General features: G+C 42.1%; 1 protein-coding gene across 8 annotated transcripts in view; it reads left to right on the forward strand.

Annotated features, from left to right (window-relative positions):
• The window catches only part of PHLDB2 (pleckstrin homology like domain family B member 2), a 113,182-nt gene that overhangs the window by 30,890 nt on the left and 69,974 nt on the right, over window positions 1–12,318 (forward strand). The gene's annotated exons all lie outside the window — the stretch shown is intronic.

Consider the following 12,318-nt stretch of genomic DNA (forward strand, 5'->3'; position numbering starts at 1 on the left):
GCCAGCTCTGTTGCCTCCTCTCTTCTGCCAGCTCGTATGTGATCATAAGGCAAAAGCTCTCTCTATTCTGCCTAATTTTTAAAGCACTGTAAGGATCCAGGCATTCAGTCATTCTTTGAGGAGCACTATGTTGTTATTGAAAGAGCAGGTACCAATACTGTGATGGTTTCACACTGGCTCGGCTCCACCACACTGCTATCAATCTCCTAACCTTCTGAGGCTGCATTAGCTTTTCAAGTAATTGTTTTGTATATGATAAACTTCACAAACCAAGGATGCACTTTTCAGTAAAGGGGACACTTGCCACAAGCTGAATTCACTGAATACTTCACCAAAGGCTAGAGAACAGAGAGTGGGAAATGCATTCGTTTGGGGTAAAAAATCTCTGAGCCTTTTCAGAAGGAAGTATGAGTACCTCTTGCTTAAAGCATTGAGATGATATTGGCTCACGAGTGTATTTTACCAGAGCTCTAGAGTTCTGTGCTAAATTCTGAAATTCGCATGTGATATCATTTCCCTACTTTTTTGAACTTTCTCTTAGAAACACATCAAGGTGTATTTGAAAGCCTTGTTAAAAAAGAACTGAGCACTTGAAAGTTAGAAAATTCCCAGCTAGCAGTCGCTTGCGCACACCGTTTGCAGGGCTGCATTACAGCACATGCCGTTACAGACAACAGCAGCACAGATGTGAGTGCATGGAGTTGCTAAATGTCTAACTTTTCAATAGCCAGTGTTTGTAGTGGATTTCACAGTCCTGGTCCAGGTAACCAAAGAGGGGTTCATAGCCTTCTGGGGAGCACAGATGGCCAAGGAAAGAGTGTTGACACACATGTGTCAGAAGTTTCTGTGTTCTCGTGGGTCAGGTGCATGCTCGTGACTTTGAATCAGGAATGATTTGAAATCAGGATTCATGGCTTGAGCTCAGGCATCTATGATATCTCTGTACATGGGAAGTGTGTTGTTCTTGTCTGAGCTGTGGCAACGCCTACGTCTCATCCAGGGTGCAAGGGATATCAGAATCAGTACAGCATGGACCATGTCCCTGCCTCAGGCAGTTCAAATTTAGGCTGCATGTGCAAGGTAATTTGCCTACCTAGGGTGTGATCTGGCACGGAGACACTCCCCACCTCACCTATTGATGTGGAATCATGATCCAGCCAGTGAAGGAAGACTCATCAAGCCACAGGGAGATAAAGCAAGAGGGAGCACGACTGTTTTGCTTGATGATGAAGCAATTTCCTGGGGTGGACCAGGTGTGGGTTCTGGTACTTCCCAGATGCACTTAAGCATTTTTGCAATCTGTTCATCACTCACCAGAGAAAAACTTCCATGGGATTTCCAAAGCCTGCCTGTGCATTGAATTCCCTTTGTTACTGTGAATCGTTTATTTGAATCTCTCCTGAGCAACGTGTTGCCTCAGGGTTATGACCTGTTGGCTGACAAAAATAGGTGCCAGGTGAGGTTCCTGCCAGGGCATGACCGGCGGGCTGAGGAATACAGCACTTGTGCAAGGATGCGGCTCGTTTATTTCCATGACACGCTGTTCTTTTGTGTGCTGCATGCAGCAGGTCTTGGCAAGCAGCGCTCATGAAAGTCTCTATTTTATGTGGAAAAGCTCCAAAGTTGATAAATTTCCTGTGTCAGATAAAGGACATCTCTGTTCTAGGCCAGGATGCTTTTGCTAGCATCCTGTTGCTATTCAGGCTGCAGTTCTGTTGCTGCTGGAGTACGATGCTTGTTCCTTAGCAGATCCAGAGGCTCTGAAATTTGTTTATTCTATGCTGGAGTGAAAGGAGAACCCTTTGAAATGTTATTATTTTTTACATATATATTTTTCTTGTCAACTCAGTTGCCTTGATGTCCTCTTTTGGACTCTGAACAGGATGTTTAAATTCGTGAAAAGGTATTTTGTGGGATCAAACACTGCCTTGATGAAGGAGGCGTCCCACTTTACAGTGGTAGTTCTGCACACCGTAGAGGTTTCAACTCCAGACCCTTTCAGACAGACAGAGCAGGAACTTGAACACAGGAGTCCCATGGCTGAGAGCTCACCAGATATGTAAAAAGCTTCCATTCATTGCCAAAAGTGCTCCGGCTATGCTGCCAGCTGGCCACACTGACTCTAGCTGACAATGCCAGTTACTTTTGAACTGCGTTTCACAAAGTTATACACCTACGGATAGGGAAAGTTCAGCTTTTGCAGCAAAAAGAAAAGCTCACTGGTAGATTAAACTGGAGAAGTATTTGGGGAGAGGAGAGTGATTTAAAGGGCAAGAGGAAGAGTGGAAGGGATGGTTTTCCTGTAGGTCTTAGACACTATCAAGGTAAAGGAGGTGGTGCACGTAAATACGGGACTTCCTTACTACAAGAAGATGGAAGAAAAAGCTCTGCAGTTTCAGGAGTTTCATGGGAGCATATGAGTGTGTCTGAGAAAACTTGATTTGTTGTCAGTGGTTAATGTCCTGTTGAGCACTGAGGGCTGTAATTGCAATGGCTTGTCTGGGTACAGAAAATGCATGCATTGTGATGCTAGAAGCTGTGTGAAGTCTTGCTGAAGGTAGTGGGTGTAACAACCACCCTTCATTATATTTGCAAAGTGCAATTAGGTTTTATGGAATAGATAGCTGAAACAATAGGAGCCACCACCCCAAAACTACGGGTACATGCAAAGCTGTTCAAAAACCCGTGTTGTGTGGGTGGAGGGTTTGATAACATGCTGACTTAAGGTGCAGGTGGCTGAACATAGTTCATGTGGGAGAGAAACCAGAAAGACATCAAAGCAGCTGCATAGGGAAGACATCAATAAAGTCTCAGCAAAATAAAAATACTTGCCTTCTAACTGAATAAAAGTCAAGAGAGTCTCCAGGAATCCAGCAACCTGGAGCTCAAGGCAAGCAAACGAGGTGCTACCTTCCCTGGTGTTCTCACTGATACAAGGAAATGGATGTTTATGGAGTTGCACGGAAATCAAAAGGTTTTGTTTAAAAGAAAAAATAACAGGACCACGTTCCACCATCTGTCCATCTGCCTGGGAGAAATGATGCAGAAATATCGGATGACTGCTCAGCTCACCATATGGAAACACTCAGATAGATCTCCATTACTGCAGTGTCAAAGAAGCAGGGATCTCTGCTTCCAGCTGTAGATAAGTCAATCCGTTATAGGGAATGCAACTTCAGATTTCAGGGCAGAGAATATAAATGGAAATCAACGTCAAGGGAAAAGCTAAATCAAAATGAAGTACAAACCTGGCCCACCTAGCCTACTGGTGCTTTCCATGTAACATTACTTACTGGATACAGAGCTGAATTTGGCAAAGTGAGACGTGCACTTAGGTTTGGAGGTTTGCCTTTTCTCTTGATTGCATGGTCAGCTTGACCACCGTTCACCTTTACACATCTTTCTGATTACTACAGTGTCTCACATGCTTTCTCTTGTATGAGCTTCACTTACTTATTCACTGTTCACCTATCTTGCCACCCTCTTTTAGATGATTCAGATTTTATGCGCCATGTTAGCTTTGTTGATTAGGTTTGTCACGTGAATGCCTTTTCTGTCTTTGACAGAAAGGTTATCTTATGGCTTTGTTTGAAAAAATCCCCTAGGCTTGAATTTAAAAGATTTCTAATATTATGAATTTGGGTTACAACTGAGACAAGGTTCAAGAATACCGAAGCAGCACCTGCCACAGACAGTTCCTCTGCCTTTAAAGCGTCAGCAGGCTCCATCTAATTTCCTGTACAACCAAGCCTGACTTTTATTAAAGCAATATCCCAATCTGACTTGCATTATTTCCATGAATGATGGCCAAGTGCTGATTTAGATACCTCTTACACTTATACTGCACAAAACACAAAGGAAACAGGCTTAAGACAAAGCTGAATCCATGCTGTACATCATTCTATTGCATCCTTCAGAACCTCAGCTAGCTCTCTGAGAGCTTTCATAGAATCACAGATTGGCTTGGGTTGGAAGGGACCCCAAGGATCATCAAGTTCCAACCCCTCTACACAGACAGGGCCACCAACCTCCAGATCCGGTACTAGACCAAGTTGCTCAGGGCCCCATCCAACCTGGCCTTGAATACCTGCAGGGACGGGGCATCCACAGCTTTCCTGGGCAGCCTGTGCCAGCACCTCACCACTCTTTCTGTAAAGAGCTTCCCCCTGACATCCAGTCTAAACCTTCCCTCCTTGAGCTTAAAACCATTCCCCCCCATTCTATCCTTTCCAGCTTGTAATACCCAGAATTAAGCTTCTTGACTTTTGTCATCCAAAATTAGTTTATGTATAATAAAGAAGTCCTTAGTAAGCTTTCAAAGTAATTGTATAATGAAAGCAATTCTATATTTCACACAAAATAGTGAACAGTACAAGATACCACACAGATGCATGAAATAAACCACTTGGGTCACCCATTGCAGTGCCTCACAAGCACAAGGGTAATAGATGGTTATACCCAAAAGTTCTACAAATCACGCATTCTGCGTATACCACAAGCCACAAAACACTCCCCAATGCTCTGTAACAGCTTGAAGACATAATGTACATCCCATTCAAAGCCACAAACTGGTGAGTACCACAGTTGTGCTGCTGCAATCATAGGGATCAGCATCTAGCATCTCCTTTAATGTACCATAAGAGGCCAGCAAGACATCTAAGGCATTTTCAGCATACTAAGTACCAGACACATTGAAGGATTCTCAAACAAAATGCAGTAAGCAATATATCCTACCACAGCCTTCAGCTAGACTTTCGCACTCTGTTGCTATTATATAGGTTCAAAGCGAAAGTTTTGATACAGAACACACACTTTGAGCATGCACACATGTAAACGTGTTCTCCTGTGATCTTCTCATTCGTGCTTGAGGTGAAGCAAATTTGGGTTCACATCATTCTGAGCAGAAACAGAACACAGTTCCTAAGAACTGCACTGCTCAGATTCAAGTCTGAAATCCTTATATCTACGAGATTTTTTCCTCCCATGTTCCACTGACAGTCTTCATTTCCATGAACAATTATCTGTGAATCGCCAGGAAGATGAAAACGCACCTTCTGTAGTTTAGAAACATCTGCATATGTTCAGTATCATCATATCTGGATGTTTCTGGCTGAGCTGCTGTATCCTGTTCCCTGTACGTGTGCACAGATGGGGAGTACGCACACTTCTTTTTCTCCATCTCTCAAAACAAAACATCAAATACGGTAGCCTAAAAGACATGCGCTACAGAGGATCCTACAGAACTTAGGTAGGTTTGCAAAATGTGTAATGTTTGGTTTTAATTTTGGGTTTTAGTCCAGTTTAGGTCTTCATTTACCTGAAACAGTGTCATCATTCTTAGCTTATCATACATAGAAATATCAATTCTGCTAGGGAGCAGAAAGCTAATTCTCTAGGGATATCTCCAAATAAAATTAAGGAAAGAAAAATCTTAGGTCAGTCCTCTTGTGGTAACAGGTAGATGAGAACTTGCTCCACACGAAGGACAGACTTAGTCTGTTGGCATCCAAACAAATCAGCAGTGTGACATTTGTTTCTCACAGGAAAATCCTTTCCCTAGAGTGCAGACAGGAAATTCAAAATAAGAAGAGGAAAATACCAAAGGGTCTCTGAGGGAAGGGGAGGATCAGAAAGAACAGTGTTCACTTGTTCCACAGGCTAAGGAAAGAAAATTGTGTGAGAAAAAGTGTTTATTTCTAGATCATCTGAAGAGCTCTTATTGCAGAACAAATCACTTCTCTGCTGTGAAGTGTGCAAATTGCTGTGCCTCCTGGTGAATCCTTCAATTACTTTGAATTTATTTTCTCATTTCTTTACGTTTCTGAGGAAAAAAAAAATCATAAAAAATCATATCCAACTAATGTATGAGAAAGACCCTTACGTTTGTTCTCTGCACCTATTTTTCTGACTACTGACCACTGGGAACCAGCAGCTTCTGTGAAGGCCTTGACCTTGTGTTGGGCATCCTGGTCCACTCAGTGATCCCATAGTGGGCCAACACTAACACAAGTGTTTAACGTGTGGACCTTCTGCTGGATATCCATTGTCTAGGCTAACTCTGCCCTCTCAAGCTGTTTCACTCTATGAGATGCTACATTACAGGAGTTACGTGGTGTGGTAGAGACACCCAACCGAGCTTCGTTATTTCTCCACAAATCCAATGATGCAGCATCAGTTTGAACTGTTGCTGTGATATCAGCTTCCCCCAGAGCCCAGCATCCACAGGCTGGGCAGCTGTGCTGGTGGTGAGTAACAAGAGTTAATTACTTCAGCACAGGGAACAGAGTAAGGGCGATTCACCTTGTAACGAAGGGCGAGGCGAGGTGCTTCTGCACAGAGCTACTGTGATGTTCAGTGACAGCAAGGCTGTGAAACGGGACTCTGAAAAGGACATTCCTCCCACTGCGTTTGCTGACTTGAAGTTTTTGTCAGCTGGATCTTTGGGCTTCCTGCCAGCCCAGAATAACTAACAAAGGCCATTTCTTTGGTTGCATATGGGCAGGAAAGAAGGACGAGAGGAGAAAAAGGAAGGACTGTAATACTTTTAAAAGAGAAACTTTTATTATTTTTTTTTTCCAGAGAAGTATAAATGTCTTATTTATATAGACACTCAGCTTCTGGTTATTGTGAGCCCCTGCATAATTCTTACATCTATGAGAAGTGGCACAGATCACACGGCTTTAACAGAGAACAGAAGCCAGGGAAAGTTAGGATACTCTTGACACTGAACCTACAATTCTACTGTGGAAGGAAGGAGAAAAAAAAAGGAAAAGGAAACATGCAAAATTAAGCCTGAGAGGGAAAGGCTTGGACTGGATTTATCCACCAAAGGTTATTTCCACTTACTCAACACTTTTTCACTCAGTTTCCTAGGCTCTTTGGAGTATTTGTGCTCTTAAGACAATCTTATCAGGGGCTGACCGATTTCTTTGCCTTCCAATAATGAAATAAAAAAGCTGCTCACATATCTGCCATTTTCAAAACTTCCCTTTCAGTTTCTTAGTCGTTGAAACTGTCTGATTGAGCTCACAAATTTCACGGGGCTCACATCCCCTGGCCATGGCATGTTTGACGAAAGTTGAGCTGTTAGATATCATTCCTTGAACAAATTCCAAAATAGCCACATCTTTGCATTCTCTTATGGATTTGCTACTGGATGCAAATGCTATTACTGTAAGCACTGCCAAATTGTATCTAACTTGTTCTCTTTTAATTTTTTTTTTTAATTCCAACTACATATATATATATATATTTTTAAGGGAAGTCAGAACAACATTTTAATAGCAAAGTATAACTACTGCTGTCATTTCTCTATTTAAGTTGTTATCAAGTTTTTGAAGTTCTGCCAGCTTGTTTCCATTACAAGGAAAACCTGATACCAGCTGGAATTTTTGCAGTACAGAGGGAGTGATTGCAATGGTCCTGTTGACTGCACAAAATCCTGGGTTTTATGAACGTGGGACAAAGAAAGTGAAAAGCTTTCTTCTGAACTATCTCTGCAGTTAGCAGTACTAACACCTAGGAAGCTTCATCTTTTTGAACTTCTTTCTAGTCTAATATCCACCACAACTTTTCTCATTCTCCCATTTCTTTTCAAGGCTTGATTTTCTGTCTGTACAGCCCATCAGTACTTCAAGCTATAGCTATGAAGTGTTCCAGCCCTGTACTTATCTGCCCCGAGAGGAGCCTCCCTGCTCACATTGCGTGGCTCCTACTTGGTGTTTTGGGTGTTAGCTTCTGGGGTTTTTTTTCTGCCATCACTAACCCTTGAGAGTCCTTGAGTCTTGCAGTCTGTTTAATCCAAGCCCGTGACTGATGAAAATGGTTATTAACGCTTTCAGTGTAACAGCTGGCTGCAGCTAGTGACATTAAAACCAGCTGTCATGTTCACTCTGTTCATCTCATGCATCAGTGGGCAGGTAAAGCATTCTCACCACCATCATTTGCTAAAATGGAGAAATCAGACTGCAGAATGGATCCTTCCTAGTACATGAAGCACGCATGAACATGCAATAGCCCTGTTTCATCTACAAAGCAGGGTTCCATTTCAGCATGTGTATTCTATTAAGCTTTCTCTGCATCAACATTAAAAAAAAAAACAAAAAAAAAAAACAATTCTTGAGTTCTGCAGTATGACATGATTTGAGCCATATGGTGCATGAGAAGCAGGTGGAGCAAAGCCTGGGAGAAAAGCATGAAAGGAAGAAAAAAACGAATCACATAATCAAGATAAAGGACCACACTTGTGACCATCACCCTCCCAGCAATTATTTACCAGAATAAATAAGCAAGCCTTTCCCAGTAAAGAAATTACCCATGATTGTAGGTTAAATACGGGAAATTATCTGCCAGCATGCAGTATTCTTTAGAAAGGTATTACTAACAATCATTTGGTCTGTGCTATATGTGGCTGTGGATTGCTGCAGGGCTGATGTGTCCGACTTACATATTGCTTATTTGTGATCTGGTTTTGCTAAGAATTTCTCACCTTCATCGTGGAGTTTTAGCTCAACATCTCAGTCCTGTGATTTGCTAAGACTCTTTCAAAGTGGCTACTGGAGCACTTCCCAAGCAAATATTTGTTGATGTGCTTGTTAGCAAGAGGATCTCGTTCTATATTTTGTTTTCATGGATGTTGTTATTAGGAATGTTAATGAAAACAAGGGGCAATTTGCAAAAGGTGTTAATACTTCTAGCCTGGCTGGTTGAAGAGGATGTGTTAATAGGGGTATTTACAACTGCATGTCTTGTTTTTATTTTTCCTGTTGCTTGACGCCTGTTTTCTTTTTATAGTTAAAAAAATAAATAAATATGTAGTTGTGTGTTCCTATGGCAAGTAAAAGCCAAAGCAGTGACCCAGCTGTTAAAATTACTGTTAGATCTGAATTTTCTATGGATTTCCTGCTGCATGGGAGGAAATCAGCTTTCATTGCTTCTTTCCCCTCCTCCCATTCTAGCCTTCTATTAGATTAATACCAGAAGCATGAAGTAACGCTGAACAGAAAGCTGTTGCTTTTAGCTCTTACAAACTTGGCAGCCTCTCCAGAAATGGAGGGGGAGGGGGAACCTGAAACTTCCACTCGCAGAAGAAGAGATCTCGGGCATTCTGCATGAAGAAATATTTTTCTCCTATAAAGCCTCCGAGGTTTTACAAGCAAGCTAATGACAAACTGCTTGGAAGTCTAATGAGGATCCAACATCATCCCTTTCCTCTTCGTGCATTTATTGGCTGGCTGCTTTTGTGTTCCCTTTTCACACTGCTACCTAGCTCACATGCTGTTAGCTAAGATAGTGTATTTCTCTTCGTGGTTGTGAAGGCTTTCTCAGATAAGGTCACAAGACAGACTCGTGGGAACATGGAATCAAGATGAATGGTGTTGTTCATTTAATGCTGGGATGCTTCTGTGACTGTTACAATGTTTTGGTAGCACAAAGAAGAAGGGGAAAAAAAATGCAACGTGCAAACAAGGCATTATGAAACTGAAGAGAGACCACCCCCAGTGTCCTACCTCACATTTCATGGTCCTCTTTAAACTACAGTACAAAATTAATTTATTAAAACAACGTGTTAAAAAATGTCACATGTTAATTTCCTGTGATACTCTGGGATCAGCAAGCGTATTTTATTGCTTCCTGTGGGCCTAATTCAACATCAGTCAGTGTGAATTTCATTGGGAGCACATGGGATCGTGGTTGCAGCAGGGCAGACCCAGATGGAAAAGCATGCATGGGACTGCTCTGTAAACAGGCAGCCTGGGTTGCTGGCACGCAGTGATGTAGGACAGGCACAGATGCTCTGAAGTGAGCGGCTTGGTATCTAAGTTGTCTTGGCTGTAGGAGCTGGCTTTCTACAGCGGTGACCAGTTTAAAAATGCAGGGAGGCATTGGTCCATCTCCCTTTTCGGCCCATGCTGTCTGACAGGAGGGAATGCACTCCATGCTGCCATCTTCTTCCCCCGCTCTGCTCCATTTTTAGGATTTTGTTGAATGAGTTGCAATGGCAGGCGGGGAGTTAGGTGCTTGGACTACTGTTCTGGTTAGGCTGAGTTTGAATCGGGCATTAGTGACTCTCCAGGATGTTTGTCTTTGGGTTTTGCATATTTTGTTTATCTAAGCACATAAGCAGCTTTGAGTAAAGGACAGATAGGGAGGAAAATGATAATTTGTATTTATTTTCTGTTGCTTTAATCTTGTCCCTGTTTAGAGGAAAGAAAAACAGCAACAAACGCACACACAAAACTAAGGCTGAAATTTGTCTGCATCTTATTCTGCCCCTAGTAGTGGAGGAAAGCTGTAGTGATATTGTGTCATCCTTTGTGTTGTTAATGAGAGTTAATTTCACATTTGAGGGCCATCTGCCAAGAAAATCCCTCTACAACTCTCTTCAATGCAGCAAAGCAATGTTCAGTGTTAGCAAAGACGGCTCCATGAAGCCGCTGTGAAGATGTATTTTATCTAACCTTCATTAGGATGAGCTTTCACCCTCAAGAAAGCCACTAACTCATTTATAGCTCAAATTACTCTGAAGAGGATGACGAACGTTTTGGCAACCATTTTCCCTTTTGGTAGAAAGGCACTGTTTTACCTCTTTTGACTCTACTAGTTAACTGAATTTACACAAATTAACTTCAAAATCAAAGAAGTATCGTGGGTTTTTCCACTCAGTGTTTTGCTGTAGCTGAGATTTTGTGTGTAACCTTGGTCATGTGGCTTAAGCATTTTTAGATTTCTTCAGTTTCCCTACTAAAGAAAGCACTGTCTCGCTCAGACAACCCGCTGCATTGTTAGAGAGAGAGAGATAAAAACATTTGCGCATCCAGATTTGATAATGACAGATAGAGACCAAATGGGAACAGCACATTTTCCTGGCTTGGCATCAGAGACAAATTAAGGCGTGTATGGGAATCTATTAATCAACTTATTCCTCGCTGGGAAAAAAAGTCTAGAAGGAGCAACCGCAGGACATAGATACCCCTTGTATCCAGCCACCAACTACAGAACGAATTGCTGCCCTCATCTGTGATTGTAGTGAAACACGGCAGCTATTGTATTCGCACCATGTCTTCTTTGCCCATCATTTGCTTACTGCCTTAACACCTGTAAGGAACACTGAACAAGGTGCTGCCTGTAGACCCCGCGCTTGGGCTTATCAGCTTGTTTGTTCACAGAACTGGCTACCATGTACCAAATACGTATTCATGTGTAGAAAAAACTTCAATAACACTGTAATGAGTTTAGCTATAGTATCGAGGGTTGAATAATTAAATCATAAGCCTCTCTCATTCACAAATGCATGCTGCTTCTGGTAAAGGGAAGCAATTAATCAGCTACAAAGACAGCCATGCTCCAACTAACAGGGTAGTGCTCTTGTGACATGAAGAGTCGTATGTGGCCTGTCAGTTAAAACCTTTCTGACTACTAAAATGAATTACTTACATAGGAACTAGCAAGACCTTCTATTACACTAAATGGTCTGCTTGCTTTAACAAAAATGGTTGCCTTTCCAACAACTCTTGTCTTGTTTATATCTCTAGGTCATTATGGCTACAACACTGCTACTACTTATGTGAGTAATTAACAGTTATGCAGTTTACTGGTAAAGACATTTTAAGGTGACAACTCATTAACAGAAAACTAAGTCCTCACTTTCATGGTTGTTCTGAAATACGGGCATACTGTGCAAGCACGAAAAAAGCAGACCCTGCAACTGCAATGCAAACATCAGCAGAGCCTCACAGAAGAGCAACTAAGAACAAGCCCTGCCAGCCTGGTCCCTTAAGCTCAGAACTCAGCTGCAAAAGCAGGCAGCACTTGATGATTCAGAGGAATGCAAAGCCTAACCACTTTCTTGCCTTGCAATTACAACCTAGTTAATTGTGTACAACTGCGCAAAGGAAGAGAGTGAGGAAATTCCATTCCTGACCCTTCCAGCAATTGACTTGTGCCCTGGAGCATGAGATTTGATTACTCATGTATCTTATTTTCCTAAGGCGGTTTGTTGTTGATAACTCTTGTGTGACAATTCAGTAAAGTTTTAGGGCAAGGCACAGAAACTCCTCACTGGCTGAACATCATCTTAAGTTTCTTTTTGTTTGATATACCTCCATTCTGAGTGCTGCATTAACAGATTTCCAGATGGTAGCTCAGATGACAAGCGGAACTATCAGGAATGTTTATTCTTTTTTCACCAGCATGGTACTAATGAATGCAGTCATGCTCCAGGTTGCCTGTTTGTTTAGTAGAGATTCCCAGTGAGCCTTGAAAGCCAAGATTCCTTCAGAACCAGACCCAGCCTACTGCACTGCCTCAAAATGTCTC

The sequence above is a fragment of the Gallus gallus genome, chromosome 1, assembly GCF_016699485.2.
Source record: "Gallus gallus isolate bGalGal1 chromosome 1, bGalGal1.mat.broiler.GRCg7b, whole genome shotgun sequence".
Lineage (NCBI taxonomy): Eukaryota > Metazoa > Chordata > Aves > Galliformes > Phasianidae > Gallus > Gallus gallus.